Below are 21,743 nucleotides of genomic sequence, written 5' to 3' on the forward strand. Positions count from 1 at the left end.
CAAACGTAGGGGGTCAGCGAGGATCTACTATTCCCCCTTATGGTCATTTGCCCCTTCGCTTTGGCCTCCTCTTGTCTCTCGATCCTACCGAGAGACAAGATGGCGGCCGCTACGGACTGTTTGGAATGTTGACAGACGCCGGAGAACCAATCAGCTTCGCTTCACAAAGCTCCGTTGCGCGAAAAGTACGCGTCCTGGAGCGCTGCCCGGTCCGCTGTTACAGATATATATCTTTTTTTAAACGTTAATTTCTCAAAATCCACTGGAGCACATATATTGAGACCTACAAAAGGCACATCGGGCTACCAGTCCCTACAATTTTGCCAAGTTTCGTGCAAATCCATTCAGCCGTTCGGGCTAAAAGTGAGGCCAACCGCCCTATGGAAAACTCAATGTTAAAAACACGTTTTGGGACCCCCCTTTTTTCTCAGCCCCCCCTTGACGAACCCCCCCCCAAATTTTCAAGGGCTGCTCAGAAACAAATTGTGCCATTTTCCTGAAAATTTCAGCCAATTCCGTCCACAAACGCCAAAGTTATTAGACATAGAATTTTCAAAAAACCCATAGAGAAAAAATCCTAACTATATATACCTACTGGCGACCGCCAGTAGGTAATATATATACACACATATACATACTTATATAAACATATATAATCTGCATATCTATATAAATACAAATATAAATGCATGCATACATATGCATATATGCATACATATGCATGTTATTTACATGAAAGTTTGAAAAACACTATTAAAAGCAAAGCTAAAAAGCCACCTCATTACAAACAGAATGGCTTTAACTTAAACGAGGGCAAGATCTATTGCATTTTCAGTGCTTGTTTACTTTGGTTCCATCAAGAAGGCATTCAGATGTGTCACACATTTGCCATAAATTCTGAATGTTAGCACTCTAGTTGCTCATTATATCACTGTAGTAAAGCTACTGCTCACCAGGGAAGTCTGCTGCTGGTATTCAAAGTGCATGTTTCAGTCTGCATGTCAGAATTCTTTTAATGAAATAGAAGAGGATTTGAGAAGTCACTCAAAATGTGCCCTAATTTTTCTTTCTGAAGCACTAATCATACTTTCTATGGCAAAATGAACCCCCTCATTTTGTTCCTTTTTAAATTAAATGTTTTCAGACTTACCACTTTATTCCAATCAAGATGGCTTCTGTTGTGCCATACTTTTGTCATAAGTAAGACTGTTAGCGCTCTAGTTGTTCTTTAGAACACTCTGGGACATTCTGTCATTGGGCTATACTTGGGCTACATCTGGGTGATATGTGGGCTACATTTGGGCTCTTTTGTCTCTGGTGGCCATCTTGGGAGACTGCATGTCAGAATGTTTTAATGAAATAGAATAGGATTTGAGAAGTCACTCAAAATGTACCCTAATTTTTCTTTCTGCAGCACTAATCATACTTTCTATGGCAAAATATATCCTCATATTGTTCCTTTTTAAATTAAATGTTTTAAGAGTTACCACTTCATTCCAATCAAGATGGCTTCTGTTGTTCCATACTTTTGTCATAAGTAAGACTGTTAGCGCTCTAGTTGTTCTTTAGAACACTCTGGGAAGCTGCAGTAGAACACAAAGGAATCAACTGACAGTCTCTGTCCTTGTTGGATGTACATTTTTTACTGAGAATGTCAGACTTCATTCTCACATGACTGAGAAAGATAATGTGAATTTACAGAAAATATGCTTTTAGTTTAGCTTATAGATCCCCTTCCAAACCACTGTGGGAAAAGCATGAGCTAATAGTTTTCTTTCAAACATGATTCATGATATCCCAGCAGAAGGCTTTTTCACATGGTAAAATCACCTTAGAACACACCACAATTCCTAAAATGAGTATGGTACCATCAACAAATGATTTATAATTTAACTAAAGTCCTAAAACCCTCTATTAACTACAATGCTTTTTAATGAGGTCCTATCATGTATATTGGTCCTAAGATGGCTGCCAACACTTCTTGGATGAAGAATTTGAATTTTGAAAAAAAAAATGTTTTGCCTTGGGGGACCTTGTGGGACCCCCTGAGCAGTTCTAGGGGGTCAGGTTGCTTCTACCCTGCCCCCTTTTTGAGTTCTACACGTTTGTTTTTCTGCTTTCCTGTGCCTCAGTCTACTGAGGCACAAGATGGCTGCCAACACTTTCTGGTTTGGAGTGTTGACAGACATTGGCAGCCAATCAGAATGCAGCTCATGCTCGGAAAGGTAAGCTTACAGTAAGCTTACACGTAAGCTGCTATAGATATATATATTTTTTCTCTTTTGATTTTCTCAGAAGGGATTTTCACCAAATATAGCAAAGGCACATCTGCGTACCAGTCCCTACAAATTAGCAAAGTTTGGCGTAATTCCGTTCAGCGGTTCGGGCTGTAGACTTGTCAGACCGTCCTATGGAAATTAACATGGGGAAAACACGTTTTGGGACCCCCTTTTTTGTCAGCCCCCAGTTCACGAATCCCCCCGAAACTTTCAGTGAAGGAGCGCAGCAGAGCTGGCCAAAATTTGGGAAAATTACACACAAATTCCTCAACCGGCGCCAGAGTTATTCCCAATAGAATGTTGCGGATTTCCAATGGTAGCCAATCCTAACTATATATATATTCACTGAAAAAAACATAGGTTTTACACACGTTATAGTTAGGAAGTAGCATTTACAAAACCTATGAAATTCACTGAAAAAACCATAGGTTTGACACCAGTTATAGTTAGCTGGAAATTTTACTGATATAAAACCAATGAAATTCCACGTTATAGTTAGTTGGACTCACTATAACTTGCGCGTGTAATGCACTGCTGATGACGTCACATATTACATCACTCATGACATCACTGATGACACCATCCAGTGAATGTGTGTCTTTCTGAAAAATAAATATGTGTTACATATGTATATATTATTGAATATCTTAGTGAATACATATATTACTGAGTAATGCTTAAATATTTAAATATATGTATTAGTGTTTCACTTTGTGTATAAGTGGCTGCATGGGTTGATGAGTAAATACATGTGTATGTATATAGGTTATTAGATGTTTTTCTTAGTATCAGTATGAGTGTTTGCATGCTTTGGTGGGAGTATTACTTAGTACATACATGCAAGAATGACTGAGTCTCTGTTTGTATGTGTTCTGAAGCCAGCATATGTGCAGGACTGTATGGGTGGATTAGTGTGCATATGTCTGTGTTAGTGAGTGAATGACTGTCTTATTAGTGTCTTTATCAGTAACTACATATGTTTTAATGTAGTATATGTGAATATTGATGTATATAAGTGACTATATGTGAGAGTGAGGTATTGTAAGAGTTCCTGTTTAAATTAGTATGTGTTTCTATAAGTGATTTTTAAGAGAGTAAGTATGTGTAAGTTTCCTTAGAAGTAAAGTGGTAGTGTGTGTATAGCTGTTTATGCAAATAAATGGATGTTCAATAGTTTATTTGCATGTGTGAGTATGTGTGTGAATAACTTTTGGATGACTGTCAGTGTGTAACAGGATGTGTAGGTGTATCACTACATATGATTAGTGAATATATGTATGAGTGACTATATAGAACTGTTGGTGAATTAGTGCATGTGTATATAGATGGTGGAATTATTGAATTGGTTGTTGTAACTGGTATGAGTATCTCCATTTTTTTGAACATTTTAGTTTCTATTTTTTAATATGCGTTTCAAGGGTTAGATTACAGTGAAAGGAGGTCTGTCACTGTGTCACAAGGATGGTGTTATCAGTGATGTCATGAGTGATGTAATATGTGACGTCATCAGCAGTGCATTACACGCGCAAGTTATAGTGAGTCCAACTAACTATAACGTGGAATTTCATTGGTTTTATATCAGTAAAATTTCCAGCTAACTATAACTGGTTTCAAACCTATGGTTTTTTCAGTGAATTTCATAGGTTTTGTAAATGCTACTTCTTAACTATAACGTGTGTAAAACCTATGGTTTTTTCAGTGAATTTCATTGGTTTTTAAAATGCTAATTCAAAAATATCTCGTGTATACAACCTATACTTTTGTCCATAAAGTTCTGGCAATATTTTTTGCGGAAACAAGCCGTTTTCTTCACTGTTCAAGTTGCATAGAGACTCCTTGTAAAGCGATACAGAATTAGAAAGTCTGTACCTTGCCTTTTTTTCAACGCATTAAAATTTGTCTGTAAATAAAAATAGCCTTTCTAAACTTTCGTGCGCGACCCGGTGTGCGCACTCTCGGCAACAGTTCTCAATAAAATGGATAGTGCATTTCCAGGCTTTCGTGCGCGACCGTGTGCGCACACCCACCTATATATTTCGTGAAAACTTTGCAATCTGAACTTATTGAATTTCTTCATAGACCCATCAAAGAACTTATAATACGTCAAACAGACTAAACCTAGGCTTCTTTTTTAATATTATGAAAAATGTCATTAAATGGAGCCGAATGTCTTTTTAAACTTTTGTGTGTGACCGAATGTACACACCTTGGTATTTTAAAAAAATATATAAAAGGTGTTATACTTTAACAATTGTATGCTTGAATCGAGCTCAAAAGATATATTAAATCCGAATATGTTTGAATTTACTTCTTTTCACGTTTTGAAACTTCGCTGAATTAGACCGCTACTTCCAAATGACGTACGTGACTAGATACTATCACCGCGTACACGTCCTGAGACGCGCATGTGAAGTCATGTGACTTGAAAACAACACTTCCAATTGGTTCTTAGTAGTTTCTATTCTGCAATTTACACGGAGGACTCCACCCACTTCCCTCACTATCTTTTGTACTCTCAAAAGAGAACAACGTTCAACACCCTTCGGAAGACTTTGCTGAAATGGCTGCGGCCCCGCATTCATCTTCCGAATCTGAAGGAAATGAGCGACTACCTTTAAAAAGAAAAAAGGAATCTTTTATTTGGAAATTTTTTACTTATCCTGAAGAATTAAAGAAAGTAAATGCGCCAAAAGTTACCTGCACGATATGCAATTCGGTTCTCTCAAGAGGAAATCCAAGAAAAAAATATTCCTTTTCCATACATACCATGATGCGGCATGTCAAACAAGTGCACCCTGTGGAATTTGCAAAGGCATCGACAAGAGCCCTGGCCACGCTATTACCATCAGAGGTGGCCAGCACATCTTCTGGTGGACGACCTGTATCTCCATCGAGTGCTGTGATGGACTTGAGACCATATCTTGCAAAGGTGCACATGAAATGCAACGAGTGTGGAGAAATTCTTCTGTACGGAGAGCAGAGCCTCATTCTTACTAAACTAAAAATTGAGAGTCATAAATGCCCCGAGAAAAGATAAATTTCTTCATTTCATTTAAAAAACAACATAACAGTTGTTTAAAAAAAAAAAAAAAAAGTTATTTTCAGAACTAACTCATTGTACCAAAAACAGCTCCAGGAGCATATTATAAAGGGCGTTTATCTCCCCGTTTTTGGCTTTCGATCGTGCGCGACCGTGTGCGCGCACCCGCCGATATATTTCGGGAAAACTTCGCGATTGTAACTTATTAAATTTCTTCATAGACCCATCATAGAACTTATACTACTCAGAAGATATATTCAATCCGGATGTGGAGAAGTGTGGCTCAGGGGTTAGAGGCGGCAGACCCGGAATCTGAGATCGGTCCTGGACCAGGGTTCAATTCTCCGCCCCGGCGGGTCTTGGGCTAAAAATTCCACGGACTCGATAATTCTCGTCCCGGTGCCTCCTCGACTCACGGGTTCACACTCTGTGACTCTGGGCAACAGCTTGCTTAATCTCCACAACGGCCCCTCGTGGCGGGATGCCTGACTTTCACCTTGTGGATACCCTGCTATCTCACAGGGGAATATCAGGAAGGGTTCCCTAAGCAAGCGCCGGGAAACCCACTGCGGGTAGCTGTGCGCTATATAAGCTCAACTACATTTACATTTACATTTACATGTGTTTAGATTTACTCCTTTTCACATTTTGAAACTTCCCTGAATTAGACCGCTACTTCCAACCAGATACTATCACCGCGTACACGTCCTGAGACGCGCATGTGAAGTCATGTGACTTGAAAACAACACTTCCAATTGGTTCCTAGTAGTTTCTATGCTGCGTCAATACCTACGCCTGCTTCAAACACATGCACAGTTTTGAAACAGCATGGGCCTGAAAGTCACTGAGTGAAATATCATACATTACAGTCAGCCACTTTCAAGACGCATTCCTTCAGAGGAACACTTACCGTTTATTAGAGGTAGATCGTCCGACTCCACCGGAGGACACCCCTAATAAAAAAGACATATATATAAAATGCGGACTAGCCGCTGTATTGTACTAGCAAACTTTAACTTAAAAATCGTTAGAGAAAACAAAAGGAATCGAACAAAATCAGTAGGCCACTGATAGGATCTCTTTTTGACCTTGCTAAAATAGAAACATTAGGAACAACCCCTCATGAGAAATATGAAACTAGTGAGAGAAACCGAGCTCGACGCCATCTTGCCCCCTTTTAGGCCCCATCACGAACATAGATAGCCCCACATAGCAAAACGTGATCTTATCGCCTGCCCAACTTCAGATCTGACCCCCCCCCCCTTTTGCTCTCATGTCCTGTCGGAATGTCCGGCTGTAGATTACAATCACATGTTACATTTGGGAGGGGAAACGACATCAGAGCGACAAATATTAGAAATATACCACACGACAGCAAAATAACAGGTTAAAACGTTTTTATTCTTGAACAAAAATATATTAAAACAACTATGGAGAACCATTACGCGAATAGTCCGGAGGCGACACCACGCGCCAAGGCCTGTCCCCAGGATGAACCAAGGGATCCGTTCCTGGGGCCGTGGCAAAGAGCAGCCGGCCGCCATCGGCCGGAGAAGGCATGGGCCCGACCCGAGATGTAGTTGTGGTCCCATTCTCTTCCTCTTTCGGCGCCTTGCAGGCCACGAGTGGGGGATGTCTTGCATATGCCTCCGACCCCCCCCCCTCTCTTCATCGCCTGGTCCGGCCATAACAAATGTCAGCAAGACGCCGTGGGGTGCACTGGGAGGGAGAGGCGGCGCGGACGATCCTCTTTCGGCGCCTTGCAGGCCACGAGGGGGGGATGTCTTGCATATGCCTCCACCCCCCCCCCTCTCTTCATCGCCTGGTCCGGCCATAACAAATGTCAGCAAGACGCCGTGGGGTGCACTGGGAGGGAGAGGCGGCGCGGACGAGCCTCTCCCGCCTCCCCACGTGGAGGCCCCTCAGCTGCACCCCCAACGCTCCACGCACCCGTCAAAGGACTCGTCCACTCTTGCGGTGCAGCGACGCTCCACGCACCCGTCAAAGGACTCGTCCACTCTTGCGGTGCAGCGACGCTCCATGCACCCGGCAAAGGACTCGTCCACTGTGGCGGTGCAACGATGCTTCGCCCGACAGGCTTGAGTCCATCAGCTCCTGCAACCCAGTGACTGCCGGTGGTTGCAGATCTTTCCTTTCAAAATGCTGCCAACAATATTTTCTGAATGGCGTAGCCACGAGACGTTGGCGCTCTCATGCTGACGCCAGCCTCAGTTTGAATGACCAACAATCCGGGGCGCGGCGCGGGGCGCGGCGCGGAGCGCGTAACGTAAGCATAACAGGTCATATGACTTGTTAATAAAGCTTTTCATTGGTTTAGAAATATTTTTATGAGCATATTTGACTATTTTATTAAAAACACTACACATAACCTGTTTTTCAAGTTATGTTTAATTTTAAATGAAACGGTTTACATTTTCACTTTTTATTTCCAGTACATTTGAAAAATAAATGTTTATAGTTCCATATGCTGAAGCACGTCAGCTTCCCACCCTATGTCATACAATTCTGACAAATCGGCATCCTCATCATGTTCTTCATCATCCTCAGGATTTAATTCATCTAAGGGATCCACTTCCACTGACGTTTCAATGACAAGTTCAACGATAAGATCGAGATCAACGGATTGCTTATTATCACTCATGGTTAATGTTGTCGTTATCTTTAAAGAAAGAGAACAACAATGAGATGTTGCAGAGTAAGAGACAAATCTCAGAGACTATAATAGTAAATTTTTTTAACAAGAGTAACATTTTGCAGCTATTATTTAGCCATGTCCAGCGATGCTGAGGAGGTGAGTCCTATGTCCAAGTTTTCAGTGAACAGGACTCATCTCTTTTTAACCTTGGATAAGCCTCACCAAAACTGTGTCCCCTGCTCATACTTAAATGTAAAGGGGCAGATTTATGTTAACTGGTGCATCCCCAGAGATGCACCAGTTAATGTGCACCGCTGCTCTGCCACCCATGGTGTGCCGCATTTACAATGTGGAGCACCATTGAGCAAAAACAACACAGATGCGTCACGCACCTGTGCCGCAAAAGCAGCACATTGCAGGAATCACGTCGTAAGCACGACATGTCTACTCCAATGCACAGGAGCAAGCCACACATTGCATGGTGCATCACTCCTTATGCCTGTTTCAAACAGGCGTAAGGATTTGATTCAGGAATGCTATAAAGCTGACTCAGTGAAATCTTCTAAATTTCACTGTGTTAGTTTTACAGGGCTTTCATGCAAATGAATGCCCACCTGCAACAAAACGCCTATATGAAACCTGACGCAGGTTTCATGTGGTGTAGAAAATGAAAATGTATATGTACATAAGCGGCGTTCATTTGTGTTCACCCTCACCACTGTTGGAGTTAAAGCGAAAGTCACGGCACAGTGGCCCCGCCATCTTGCCCCCTTTTAGGCCCCATCACGAACATAGATAGCCCCACATAGCAAAACGTGATCTTATCGCCTGCCCAACTTCAGATCTGCCCCCCCCCCTTTTGCTCTCATGTCCTGTCGGAATGTCCGGCTGTAGATTACAATCACATGTTACATTTGGGAGGGGAAACGACATCAGAGCGACAAATATTAGAAATATACCACACAACAGCAAAATAACAGGTTAAAACGTTTTTATTCTTGAACAAAAATATATTAAAACAACTATTTACATGACAAACGGCCGCAGCAACAAACCCACAATGCATTTCGCCGACTACTTGACGCCGTCCCTGTCCCTCCTTCCCCAAAGTAGCAATGTTGGGCTACTTTTGGGCTGCTTTCTAGTAGGGTTTTTGAGCGTCAGAAAGTGTACAAAAGCCGTCGGCAACGGCCTGGGGTGGAGAACCATTACGTGAATAGTCCGGAGGCGACACCACTCGCCAAGGCCTGTCCCCAGGATGAACCAAGGGATCCGTTCCTGGGGCCATGGCAAAGAGCGGCCGGTCGCCATCGGCCAGAGAAGGCATGGGCTCTACCCGAGATGTAGTTGTCTTCCCATTCTCTTCTTTTTTCAGCGCCTTGCAGGCCACGAGGGGGGAATGTCTTGCATATGCCTCCGACCCCCCCCCCTCTCTTCATCGCCTGGTCCGGCCATAACAAATATCAGCAAGACGCCGTGGGGTGCACTGGGAGGGAGAGGCGGCGCGGACGAGCCTCTCCCGCCTCCCCAGGTGGAGGCCCCTCAGCTGCACCCCCAACGATCCACGCACCCGGCAAAGGGTTCGTCCACTGTGGCGATATAGGGACGCTCCACGTGCCCAGCAAAGGGTTCGCATACTGTGGCGGTATAGGGACGCTCCACGAGCCCAGCAAAGGACTCGCCCACTGTTGCGGTACAGCGACGCTCCACTCACCCAGCAGGGTCTCGTCCACTGTGGCGGTGCAACGATGCTTCGCCCGACAGGCTTGAGTCCATCTGCTCCTGCAACCCAGTGACTGCCGGTGGTTGCAGATCTCCTAAAAATGGCGGTCGACTTTGCAGGAATGGGCCTGGCGTGAAAAGTTGGCCTGGTCGCCTGTTAACCAGAAAATGGGCCCCTGTCTTTCCTTTCAAAATGCTGCCAACAATATTATATCAGTGTGGAAGACCGGGGGTCCCTACCTCTTCGGAAGAACGTTGTAGTCGGGGGGGCCAAACCCCCACTCCGGGAGGAACAGCGTCCCTTGGTCACCGGACATCCTCTCTTCACCCACAGGATCCGCTAAGCCCCAAGGACCCGGAAACAGAACAGCAGGAACCCGGAAGCGGAACTCCTGTCGACGAACCCGTCCCATCCGGAACCGGAAGCACGTCCACTGAGGTCCGCCGGGAACACAGAAAAGACGGCAGGAACGGGGAAACATCGTTCAGCCCAGCGGACTCGTGGCAGGAGACAGCGAACGGCGCGGAACCCCCGACGGAGAGCAGAAGGAAGGAGGAGAGCGGAGAAGAGGCGGAGATCGGAGAAGAGGACGAGGAAGAAGACCTGTGGACGGAGGATTGGTGGCGACCTCCGGAGGTGGCTGGAGAGCGGCCGTAACTCGGATGAGAGTTACGGCGGGGCACGTGAGTACATTCTATCCTTCTCCGTGTCCCATAGTGTAAATATTGTGATTGCTTGTACCATACTGTATATAGAGCCTCACGAGCACCCTGCACTCGCCTTAGCCTTTAAGAAACGTATCACGAGCACTGTAATTATCTCCCTCGCACTCACCCCGGACACCCCCCTCGCACTCCCCTCCTGCTTGCGGATTGGTCTTGTCCCTACCTACCCTTCCCACCTTCCCCACTTTCAAGACCTGGCCCCTCACTTCCCGGTGACGGTGGTAGTACTCAGCAGTCCTTACTGGACGGGACTAACCCCTGTACTCTCTCTTACTTATCTCCGAGGAGACCCATCAACCGGCCGTATCCCGATGACATCAGCCCCGCAGAGGACCACAACCCGGAGATTCCCACAACAACCACACCCTCCCGGCTGGGTGCTTCTCGGCGGCGCTTCTTCCCTGGAAAACTCTTTGAACCCAGACATTGTGTACAATATCATTCGAATAAATCCTTGAACATAGCTCATTACATTCGGCCTCCCAGCCTGTTATTCCGGTCCGCCCAGCCCACAGTCTCACAATCAGACTCTGCATCGGTACTTACTTATAAATGCAGAAACAACTCAATTAACACAAGGCCTCTTTTCAGAGCCACCTTATATCAAAGCACTCAAACTTCTGATTTATCTCCATTTTCACACTTTTGTAAATAGTTGTGCGCGCCCGAGTGCGCGCACCCCGCAACTTTTTTTGGGAAAAAAATATATATATTTTCGCGTTTAAGGTCCTTACTGCACACCCTGAGAAAACCTACGCAGCAAAACAATCTCTACCTTCACCCCTTTCCATGTTCCAATGCTTTGAAACGAGAATATATTTACTCGAGCGCACCCCGCAACTTTTTTCGAAAAAAAAATATATATATATTTTCGCGTTTAAGGTCCTTACTGCACACCCTGAGAAAACCTACGCAGCAAAACAATCTCTACCTTCTCCCCTTTCCATGTTCCAACGCTTTGAAATGACAATATATTTACTCGCAGTGACAAAATGGCGGTCAACACTTCCTGATTTCCTTTGAATCGAACGTTAACAGACGTCACGCAGCAAAAAAAAATTCCGCGCGCGCGCAGCCGCTTGAGTGCGCGCACCCGTCCGCGCTTATAGATATATAATTGACTTTAACTTTAATTTTCTCAACAACTACTGAACGGATTTACACCATTCCACAAAAAGCGTAATAACTTCAGATCTGACCCCCCCCTTTTGCTCTCATGTCCTGTCGGAATGTCCGGCTGTAGATTACAATCACATGTTACATTTGGGAGGGGAAACGACATCAGAGTGACAAATATTAGAAATATACCACACTACAGCAAAATAACAGGTTAAAACGTTTTTATTCTTGAACAAAAATATATTAAAACAACTATTTACATGACAAACGGCCGCAGCAACAAACCCACAATGCATTTCGCCGTCTACTTGACGCCGTCCCTGTCCCTCCTTCCCCAAAGTAGCAATGTTGGGCTACTTTTGGGCTGCTTTCTAGTAGGGTTTTTGAGCGTCAGAAAGTCTACAAAAGCCGTCGGCAACGGCCTGGGGTGGAGAACCATTACGTGAATAGTCCGGAGGCGACACCACTCGCCAAGGCCTGTCCCCAGGATGAACCAAGGGATCCGTTCCTGGGGCCGTGGCAAAGAGCGGCCGGCCGCCATCGGCCATAGAAGGCATGGGTCCTACCCGAGATGTAGTTGTCTTCCCATTCTCTTCTTTTTTCAGCGCCTTGCAGGCCACGAGGGGGGAATGTCTTGCATATGCCTCCGACCCCCCCCCTCTCTTCATCGCCTGGTCCGGCCATAACAAATGTCAGCAAGACGCCGTGGGGTGCACTGGGAGGGAGAGGCGGCGTGGACGAGCCTCTCCCGCCTCCCCAGGTGGAGGCCCCTCAGCTGCACCCCCAACGATCCACGCACCTGGCAAAGGGTTCGTCCACTGTGGCGATATAGGGACGCTCCACGAGCCCAGCAAAGGGTTCGCATACTGTGGCGGTATAGGGACGCTCCACGAGCCCAGCAAAGGACTCGCCCACTGTTGCGGTACAGCGACGCTCCACTCACCCAGCAGGGTCTCGTCCACTGTGGCGGTGCAACGATGCTTCGCCCGACAGGCTTGAGTCCATCTGCTCCTGCAACCCAGTGACTGCCGGTGGTTGCAGATCTCCTAAAAATGGCGGTCGACTTTGCAGGAATGGGCCTGGCGTGAAAAGTTGGCCTGGTCGCCTGTTAACCAGAAAATGGGCCCCTGTCTTTCCTTTCAAAATGCTGCCAACAATATTATATCAGACTCTGCATCGGTACTTACTTATAAATGCAGAAACAACTCAATTAACACAAGGGCTCTTTTCAGAGCCACCTTATATCAAAGCACTCAAACTTCTGATTTATCTCCATTTTCACACTTTTCTAAATAGTTGTGCGCGCCCGAGTGTGCGCACCCCGCAACTTTTTTCGGAAAAATATATATATATATTTTCGCGTTTAAGGTCCTTACTGCACACCCTGAGAAAACCTACGCAGCAAAACAATCTCTACCTTCACCCCTTTCCATGTTCCAACGCTTTGAAACGAGAATATATTTACTCGCGCGCACCCAGCAATTTAAAAAAAAAAAATATATATATATATTTTCGCCTTTAAGGGCCTTACTGCACACCCTGAGAGAACCTACGCAGCAAAACAATCTCTACCTTCTCCCCTTTCCATGTTCTAACGCTTTGAAACGAGAATATATTTACTCGCGCGTACCCCGCAACTTTTTTCGAAAAAAAATATATATATATTTTCGCGTTTAAGGTCCTTACTGCACACCCTGAGAAAACCTACGCAGCAAAACAATCTCTACCTTCTCCCCTTTCCATGTTCCAACGCTTTGAAATGACAATATATTTACTCGCAGTGACAAAATGGCGGTCAACACTTCCTGATTTCCTTCGAATCGAACGTTAACAGACGTCACGCAGCAAAAAAAATTCCGCGCGCGCGCAGCCGCTTGGGTGCGCGCACCCGTCCGCGCTTATAGATATATAATTGACTTTAACATTAATTTTCTCAACAACTACTGAACGGATTTACACCATTCCACAAAAAGCGTAATCTGCGAGCCGGACTCTACAGTTTTGCCAAATTACTTATAAATCCATTCAGCTGTTCGACCTGTAGCCGTGTCTAAACGTCCTATGGAAAATAACATGGAGAAAACACGTTTTGGGACCCCCCTTTTATCTCAGCCCCCACTTCACCAATCCCTCCCACATTTTCAGGGAAGGAGCGCAGCGGACCGAGCCATCTTCTTTGAGAAATTCGCAAAGATTCATCCACCAGGGCCAAAGTTAATCCAAATAGAATGTTGACGATTTCCTATGGAAACTAGGTCCTAACTATAACTACCTACTGGCGACCGCCAGTAGGTAATATATATATATATATATATATATATATATATATATATATATATATATATATATATATATATATATATATATATATATATATATCAACAGCTTCCAAGTCCCGTTAGTTGAAAGGACACAGAGACGACACACCAAGAGAACTTTGCACAAACCCTTTATTGTGCACTCATGGAACAAGGATGACGCGTTTCGGCGTTAGCCTTTATCAAGTAGCCACCATTTTGTATTTTACACTTATATAAGTCCATCATCCATGTCTCAATTCATAAACATGAAGAAAATACTTCCATTATGTACATTGTATCAAATATATACATATTTACATTTATGATTGCATCACATTTCGGTAAATATCCATGTTGATGTCTGATACGTAAATGGTTGTGGATCGCTCGAGCAGCACTTGGAGTGAATATATATATATATGTATGTATATATATATATATATATTCACTGAAAAAACCATAGGTTATAGACCATATATAGTTAGGAATTAGCATTTACAAAACCTTGAAAATTCACTGAAAAAACCATAGGTTATAGACCATATATAGTTAGGAATTAGCATTTAAAAAACCTTATTTTACTCACACAAAACCATTGAAATTCCATATATAGTTAGTTGCACTAACTATATATCGCGCACCTGCAATCCACTGCTGATCATGTCACATATTACATCATTCATGACATGGTCAGTGACATCACTGATGACATCACTGATGGCATCTCAAATGACATCACTGATCACTGACAGTGAATTTCAATGGTTTTTTAATAGCAAATATCATAAGCTGTCGAATGTCAAGTACGTGGTAAGTGAAAACATTTTCGTGTTTATGCACACTGATCTGCTTTGAATGGTGCCCCCCCCCCTCATTTCTATTAGGAGTACTCTCTCTTTGCAGATAGTGAAAGGTAGTTAACGCAGGCCTTTGCCCCCGTTGTAATCCGTCGTGCCTGCTTCTCTCTCCATTTGATTGATTGTTATCCAAGTATTTACTGTTTTAGAATTAGTTCTCTTTGGTTCATTCTCTATTTACAAACAAACACAGAGTCGCAATACTCTGTTTAGTCTTTGCAGATAACGAAAAATCGTGTAAAAAAAAAGAAAAGGAATCGAGCAAAATCAGTAGGCCACTAATGGGATCTCTTTTTGACCTCGCTAAAATAGAAACATTAGGAACAACCCCTCATGACAAATACAAAACTAGTGAGATGAACTGAACTCCACACAATGATGGCTGCAAAACAGCTCGGCTCCGCCACCCACCCCGCCCAAAATAACGATAAAGAGCGGCTGCCATGATTGGTTGCGGAATGGCCACGACGGAGCTACGAAATGGTGGTGCTCTCATGCTAACCCCAGCTTCAGTCTGAAACATCCAGAAACACTGTAGACTACCAATTCGATCAGTTCCGGTAGCGCCCCAATGTAACCCGGTAGAGAAGAACTAGCCCTCCCCTCTTTCACTGATGGTTCTTGTTGCCTGTCCCTTCTGTTCTCATTTAACAGAACTATTTAGCCTGCTGAAAGGGGTTGTGTTCCGACCGCTGGTTGGTGGAGACATTTTGACTATATTCTGGACCTGCGTTGTCGCGTAATGCGTCATATGACGCGCCGCGTTAGCGCATCCGGAAGTCATCCGGGGCGCGCAGCGCGTAACGTAAGCATAACAAGTCATGTGACTTGTTAATAAAACTTTTCATTGGTTCATTTTACTTTTCTTATTGTAATGATGAAAGGCTTGCTCATATGACCTAAAAATTACGCTTTTCATTACTTCCGAACATTATTTTTTCTTAAATATATGTTATAATGTTCCAGGCTAATGTACTTTCCCGGAAATTTTACAACTGTCCTGCAAGTAAAATATATTCTTTTTTCGAGAAAAAGAGCGTTTCTTCGTCCCATGATGGAGCCGTTGAGCAAAAGAGGGTCGACCTGCTGTCTTAGTCGCCGATACGCCTGAATATGAGATTCTTATCGATCACTTTATGTTGCAGGAATAGAAAACACAACAGCCCTTGACCATTTATCTTTACTGCGTTCCTTCGTATTATACCTTTTACCCTTCATGTAATTGGTCTGCTTTATTTCACTTGCCTTTTAATGATTCTAAAACAGTGACTATTATTACAAACTTTACCAATGTATATACTACTACCATGTTTTCTTTTAAAAACCTTTATTGTGAAAATTTCATTATACAAATACGAGCCTATAACCACGTGGGCCGGCCACGGAGCAAACTGTAATCGTATGTGATGAGTAGACATTTACACTGTAGAGGAACGTAACGGGCGGGCCATTAGGTTGCAAGAACTAAGGTGTCTAACAGTTACGGAATCGGTGGACGTACATTTTATAATTAAAATACGACAGGGCCAGTTACAATAAAATTATCTAGATATACATTTGCGGGCAAGTACCATGGGTGACGTTAATTCGAACTTTCAACAGTACAGTAATCAATAACACATCAGAACTTAATATCAATAGGGATGTCGAAATATTCAATCAATTCTCGTCCCCGCCCGCCATGTGCTTCAAAACTGCATACGTATCTCGTGATTTCAAGGTTCTGCAACCAGTACACAACAAGGAGTTACGAGTCCCATTTATTCCGGCGCCATTTTGGGCGAGGACGGGCAGGTCCAGGATATAGTCAAAATGTCTCTACCAACCATCGACTATGATGATGTTCATATGCTGTATTTATTAGAGTAACACTCATCTGCCCACATGAAATTAATTTACCACAATCTAAACATGTCATTTTAATCTTTCCAAAGTTCTTCTAAATATTTGGGACCGTTTTCCTTGCCTCTGAAGCTCTCAGTGCCACTTCTTTGATGAATGTACTAGCAGGTCAGGGGTTCTCCTCCAAATCTCTCTTTTATGCAGCACTATAATTAATTGGTGCCACCTCTCCATATGACGATGCATGGTATAGTTACCACAACTATATATTTTTTCGGTTCCTCTGGAGAGTTCATCGTGGCAGATGAAGCGTGTAACATACCGGGCATTTACCTTTTTTTGCATGTACAGGAAAGGAAAAAAAAATCGAGCGTTCGAGTTCTTAGGTGTCCCGGGGCCATTTTAGTGGACCAGGCCCAAATCCAAAGAACAGCTATCTCACAGGCTAATGGGGCGACCCACGCCGAGTTTCAGCATTGTAGGATGACCACACAAGTACAGCAACTTGCTAGACATCACCTCGGTGCCATCCGGATCTCGGCGCCCCACTGCAGATGAAGTGCCTCTCAACTATGAAACCACCAGAAAACGCTTGAGTCAGCTTTGTGTGAAGCCGCCATTTTGATTCAATCAATAGCGTCCCCCTGCACACATTCAGGGACCTGGTCGTGTCTTCAGGTCAAACGAATTTGGGACAAGATGCAGAAAGGAAAAGGAAAAAAGTTCCGCCGGACCCCGGGAGGTGGCCGCCTATGTCATGGGCGATCTTAGGCCACACCAGGGCAATAGTGAAGCTGCAGCAGGTGCAAATAAGCTTCAGACAGTGTTACAAGCGCTGCTCAGAACTCTCAACTATGACACCACCTCGGTGCCATCCGGATCTTGGCGCCTTGTGCTGGTTCCGGCCTATTCACACATCGGTCCGCTACTGACGCCACCTCACAGGCCAACGGGGCACCCCACGCCGACTTTCGGCGCAGCATTGTAGGATGGCCACACCAGTGCGGCAAATTGCTGGACACCACCTCGGTGCCATCCAGATCTCGGCGCGTTGTGCTGCCTTCGGCCTATTCGCCACAAGTGCGCACGCAACTCAGCTGCATAGCGAGTGAAACACCAAGGGGCGCCCCACTGCAGCCGAGGAACCTCCATCTTGGGGGCGACGCACAGCATCACATTGCTTTCCAATGCAGTCAGATCCTCAAACAGCCCCCACTGACTGACGCGAACTCACAGGCCAACGGGGCGCCCCACGCCGACTTTCGGCGCAGCATTGTAGGATGGCCACACCAGTGCGGCAAGTTGCTGGACACCACCTCGGTGCCATCCGGATCTTGGCGCGTTGTGCTGCCTTTGGCCCCATTCGCACATCAGTCCGCTACTGACGCCATCTCACAGGCTAATGGGGCGCCCCACGCCGACTTTCAGCATTGTAGGATGACCACACCAGTACAGCAACTTGCTAGACATCACCTCGGTGCCATCCGGATCTCGGCGCCCCACTGCAGATGAAGTGCCTCTCAACTATGAAACCACCACTGTGACATCCGGATCTTGGCGCGTTGTGCTGCCTTCGGCCTATTCGCACATCGGTCCGCTACTGACGCCATCTCACAGGCTAATGGGGCGACCCACGCCGAGTTTCAGCATTGTAGGATGACCACACCAACTTGCTAGACATCACCTCGGTGCCATCCGAATCTTGGCATCTCAACGCCTAGTGGTATCTTCCATACAGAAAATATTGTTACGCTACCTTTGGCCCCATTCGCACATCAGTCCGCAACTTAGACATCACCTCGGTGCCATCCGGATCTTGGCATCTCAGCGCCTTGTGGTGTCTTCTCGTCAGAAAATATTGTTGCGCTGCCTTTGGCCCCATTCGCACATCAGTCCGCTACTGACACCATCTCACAGGCCAACAGGGCGCCCCACGCCGACTTTCAGCATTGTAGGATGGCCACACCAGTGCGGCAACTTACTAGACACCACCTCGGTGCCATCCGGATCTTGGCGCGTTGTGCTGCCTTCGGCCTATTCGCACATCGGTCCGCTACTGACGCAAACTCACAGGCCAACGGGGCGCCCCACGCCGACTTTCAACATTGTAGGATGGCCACACCAGTGCTGCAACTTGCTGGACACCACCTCGGTGCCATCCGGATCTTGGCGCGTTGTGCTGCCTTCGGCCTATTCGCACATCGGTCCGCTACTGACGCCGCCTCACGTGCCAACGTATTTTCTCCGCATTTTATACCCTATGCCGCATAACAGGTCATGTGACTTGTTTATAAAACTTTTCATTGGTTCATTTTACTTTTGGTTTCCTAATGATGGAAGGCTTGATCATATGACCTAAAAACAACACTTTTCATTGGATGAAAACTTTTTTTTTTTCCAAACGATGAAAGCCCCACCTTGTTTCTGGATGTTTCAGACTGAAGCTGGCGTCAGCATGAGAGCACCACCATCTCGTAGCTCCGTCGTAGTCATTCCGCGAGCAATCATGGCAGCCGCTCCCCACCAGAAGCCTGCAGGAGTCGGGGCCCCCAAAACTTTTGATGAATTCTCAAGGCGGAGGGGACGCTTTCGAGAATGGGGTCCAAGACCTAGCAGACAAGCGTCCGATTTCCAAGGTGTCCCAGGGCCATTTCAGTGGACCAGGCCCAAAAAGGAAAGAGCCTGCCGCCATTTTGAGAGTCCTGTGACAGCCGCCTATCGCTGCACCGCAAGAGTGGGCGCAACTCAGCTGAATTGCGGCTTTTGACACAGTGGACCAAAAACGGACGGAATGGCAACTGAAACGGTAAAGGGGCGCCCCACTACAACAGATGACACTCCACCTGGAGAGGCCCGTTCACGCCGCCTCCCCCGGGGCGCCCCACGCCGTTATTCGGAGCAGCATTGTAGGATACCAAAACCAGTGCGGCAACTTACTGGACATCACCTTGGTGCCATCGTTCTGCTGCCTTGGAACTATTCGCACAACAGTTTGCTACTGAAGACCCACCCCCCGCGACGCCCCACGCCGTTATTTGCTGGGTGGCAACTTACTAGACATCACTTTCGTGTCATCTAGATTTCAGCGCGTTCTGCGTGCCTTGGAACTATTCGCACAACAGTTTGCTACTGATGACCCGCCCCACGCCGGAAATCTGGACGTTGTGCTGCGTTGGGACTATTCGCACAGCCGACCGCTACTTCGTTGTTTTTCCCTAAAAATGTTTATATGTTATTACTATTTTTGTTTTCTTGTATATATTTATAAATTATTAAAGTTTTATAATCTTACTACTTTGTCGGAGTGCTATATATTTTTAATGTGACACATAATTGTAAAAACTTTGATGTACAAAGAGTCATCCCTGGAATCTTCCGCTTCACGCTCGGTCCCCTCCCCAATCACAATACAGGATGGTTTTCAGATAATAGCAACGCTTCTGCTGTGACGGATCTCATCGAGTGTGGGCCTTGATCTACTATAACTCCTTTGAAGAGGGGTGAATCTTTACAGCTGTGGCCATAAACTACATCTGCAGGGCTAGCTGATACCCTAGGACCAGCCTGGACAATCGGACACAGAGGAAAAGGAGTGTCAGAGGGTGCAGTAGTGAATAGGGCGAAAGGGAGGTGTCGGGCGGGCACAGGGTGTGATTCTCAGGAAAGAGCAGCGCAGATGGGGGGAGGTTTATTACCCATGCATAAGACAGAGAGCGGGGGTGACCACTGCCTGGGGGAGATGCTTGCGAGGGTGGGGAGCCATGCTAAGGATCGACAGCGTGCACAGAGTGGGTCTGGTCAAGGCATCTAAAATGGCTGCCGTGCACGACAAAAGTGTGGCATTTGAAAAAAGACAAGATGGCGCAGACAATGTTTTTCAACACTTCCTGATTTCCTTCGAATCGAACGTTAACAGACGTTGGGGCATATTACCAAAGTTAAGCGATATTTATCCCTAACGATGCATTGCAAAGATTTTTTTACCGTCAGAAATTATCGCAGATAAACCTTACTATTATCAAAGTTTATCGCAAATACGATAAAAACCGACCGCAATGCATTAATATCGCTGAAAACTCAGCGATATTCATGCATTACCGAGCTAATCCTCTTAGCCATGTTATCCACCTCCCATAGGATAACATGGCTAAGAACTGCTCAGGGCAGCTGTTACTTTTTGGAGATATTCGCGCTTATCTCGAATATTTCCAAAAGTTGATAATAGGAGATAGCGATGTTAGCGACTGTTTCCAGTCGCTAACATCTTGGCATGCCCACTTTGCATGTCATTAGTGATAAATATCACTCACATGCAAAGTGGGGCCCAAGATGGTCGCTATCTCCTACTAGCCGTCGCTAACTGGTGTTAGCAACAGCTAGATAATACAGATATAATTTTATCTCCGCGAAGCGGAGCGCTGTTACAGATATATATCTTGTTTTTGAACGTTAATTTCTCAAAATGCACTGAAGCACATATATTGAGACCTAGCAAAGGCACATCGGGCTACCAGTCCCTAATATTTTACCAAGTTTCGTGCAAATCCATTCAGCCGTTCGATTATTATTATTATTTATTTTTTTTGCCCCGCGGGGCCCTTTTAAAACCTCCACATCAAACCTAGGGGATCAGCGAGGATCTACTATGCCCCCTTATGGTCATTTGCCCCTTCGCTTTGGCCTCCTCTTGTCTCTCGATCCTACCGAGAGACAAGATGGCGGCCGCTACGGACTGTTTGGAATGTTTACAGACACCGGAGAGCCAATCAGCTTCGCTTCGCAAAGCTCCGTAACGCGAAAAGTACGCGAAGCGGTGCGCTGTTACAGATATATATCTTTTTTTGAACGTTAATTTCTCAAAATCCACTGAAGCACATATATTGAGACCTAGCAAAGGCACATCGGGCTACCAGTCCCTACAATTTTGCCAAGTTTCGTGCAAATCCATTCAGCCGTAAGATTATTATTATAATTTTTTTTTTTTGCCCCGCGGGGCCCTTTTAAAACCTCCACATCAAACCTAGGGGGTCAGCGAGGATCTACTATTCCCCCTTATGGTCATTTACCCCTTCGCTTTGGCCTCCTCTTGTCTCTCGATCCTACCGAGAGACAAGATGGCGGCCACTACGGACTGTTTGCGGCCACTACGGACTGTTTGGAATGTTGACAGACGCCGGAGAACCAATCAGCTTCGCTTCACAA

The sequence above is a fragment of the Lissotriton helveticus genome, chromosome 3_1 (assembly GCF_964261635.1).
Source record: "Lissotriton helveticus chromosome 3_1, aLisHel1.1, whole genome shotgun sequence".
NCBI lineage: Eukaryota > Metazoa > Chordata > Amphibia > Caudata > Salamandridae > Lissotriton > Lissotriton helveticus.